Genomic DNA, 2,500 nt, shown 5'->3' with positions numbered 1-2,500 from the left:
ACCAAGATGAATTTTTCTTCTTCATTTCATCTTGAATAAAAATAATAATTTCGACCAGTGTTGTGAGAAAATACACCATTTTTAAGTAGCATTTTCTAAATGCATGACTTTTATTTGTTTAAAAAGTAAAAACAATACAAAATAAAATATTTTCAAAACCCGCTAAATATAATCGTAGAGGAGAAATCGATATATTGGCTGCCTCGTTCAATTAGGTGTCAAGTTTAGTTCAGCAACTCAGGTGTTTGATTAGACAAGCACAAGTCGGGCTATACGTTTTATAAATCTCACACATTCCGAAAAGCCAGGATGGTCAGTAGCGAGTGTATGAAGAAAATCAGAAAATGGGCAATATACATGATTGTTACCAAATTATCACAACGCTGGAAACCAGCCAGATACGAGTTTGTCGCAGAGCACTTTCCTCCGTGTCTAAATGACCCAGCTACTCAACCAGTTTCTTTGCCCGTGAAATCGATGCTCTACAGAGTTTTCGAGACCCCTTATGATATCAATGTAATCCGTATAATGATGTTTACCTACTGACTGCCGCGGGCGTTGTCGAATAATTGTAATACATGGGTACTGGCTAATGGCGACATTAAAAACAATGTGCTCTCAAAATTGTTTAAACTTTTAAAAGAAATAATCAAAACAAAAATAACCTTCCCTTAAATTTTGCTCTAAAAACAACAGAATATGTCCATCCGTTGTAATTTTCCTCGGGAATGAATGGTCGAGAACGAAACTTTGAATAAAGGGAAACAATCATCCTTTTTAAAATCATTACAAGCGTTTTGTTTTTACTTGGAAGCTGACTTCAGATTGTATTCAGCAAGCAAGCCATGACATCGAAGCGACTCTACTGAGCTACTGCTCTCTTTGTGAAAAAAAAAACAAACGAAAAACAAAACAAAAACAAAACAAAACAACGATTTGATGTGTAGCTGTAATCATAACAAACAGAAGAAAGGGGAAAGAAAATCCTTAAAATCTTTAAGACTATCAGGCACTAAAGGACAGCAAACAATTGCTATTGTCCGTTTTACACGACTTAGAAACCGGGCGGGATAAACGGCTGCTGCATGGGCCTATTATTTGGCTCTGAAGAAGATATGAAGAAGAAGAATTAGGCACTCAAATCCGCAAAATGACATAATATGATATAATATAATATAATATAATATAATATAATATGATATAATACAATATAATATAATATAATATAATATGAATAATATAATATAATATAATATAATATAATATATATAATAATATAATATAATATAATATAATATAATACATCTCTAAAAAAGTTATTTATGCCTTTTTAATTTTATCACACAACTATATCGCGAAACGTACTATCCGCTGACACGAGAGTACATGACTTCTGATGTATATTCATTTTTTTTTTTTTTAAGAGTTGAAATGAATTCGCGTTTCTAATTTTTCACATTAGTCATTCGGGATCGAAATCAAAGATAACTACGAAACTATCTCGGGATAGACTAACTATTGATGCTATGCGTTTACGTAAAATATTCACAACATCCATCAGTCGGATATAACGTACCAATCTGACATCTGAACGCAATTATAGTGTCGGAAAAAAGTCCGTAAGCTCCTCGGTCTAGCATCTCTTTGAATTTGTATTTTCACCTTGGATCTTTTGTCAGGCGTTTATTTATTCAATTTATTCAATTTATTCAATTTATTCAATCTCGTAGTAGCATTTTTTAAAAACCTCGATAACAAACTTTGATAGATAAGTGAAAGTCTAAAATTAACTAACACGACCATTGCTTTAGTTATCCGCGCTATTTTGTCGTTGAAGTATTGAAAGGTTGTGCAAAGCTGTCATAGGGGATTTTTTTTTATTAGGGTTAGCTCTCTGGTCGGAGGATTTTCTTTTCTATTGGGGTTAATTATAGATCTTAAAATAGGTCCTATGGTGTCTGTTTTTCTTATTAGGATTAGTTAAAGGTTTTATTTTGTATAAGGGTTAGTTAAAAGAATACTTGGATTGTTTCTATTGGCACAAAGAGCTTACGGAAGGCCTCCCATGGGCTTAGCTAACATTGTTGTAATGAAATGGACAATATTTTGCGTCATTTTTTTTTAGATTTCCATTACAACAATGAGCCCATAATGAATTCGGTTATCAGGTCCGCAAATAAGTGCACGTCGGTACTGACACACAAAACATGTGTAACTTTGAAAGTGTATGGTCTGATTGACATAATTTATTTAGAAGTAATCGTTAAAATGGCTATCTAAAAACAACAAAAGAGCCGAGTGCGTCAATCGGATAATATCTCCGCGTCAACTTCGTTCCATCTATTGGCATAACTAAACTTTATAACATGGAGAAAACATTTGAAGCCAACGTGGAACACGAGCATTATATATAAAGGTAAAGCCTGTCAAGGGAGGCCTTCCGAAAGTTCCTACATCCCCAGTATTCTTTTTTTTAATATAATGTTTTAGTAAGGGATTT

The 2,500-nt window shown here is 33.2% G+C and overlaps 1 protein-coding gene across 1 annotated transcript in view; it reads right to left on the bottom strand.

Moving 5' to 3' along the window:
- LOC144967858 (uncharacterized) overlaps nt 1-2,500 on the bottom strand; it is a 25,255-nt gene that overhangs the window by 22,288 nt on the left and 467 nt on the right. The window lies entirely within an intron of this gene.

This window comes from Berghia stephanieae, chromosome 3 (genome assembly GCF_034508935.2).
Source record: "Berghia stephanieae isolate SIO BIC M18660-M18661 chromosome 3, UCSD_Bste_1.3, whole genome shotgun sequence".
NCBI classification, from domain to species: Eukaryota; Metazoa; Mollusca; class Gastropoda; order Nudibranchia; family Aeolidiidae; genus Berghia; species Berghia stephanieae.
This window is presented reverse-complemented; position numbering and strand designations above follow the sequence as displayed.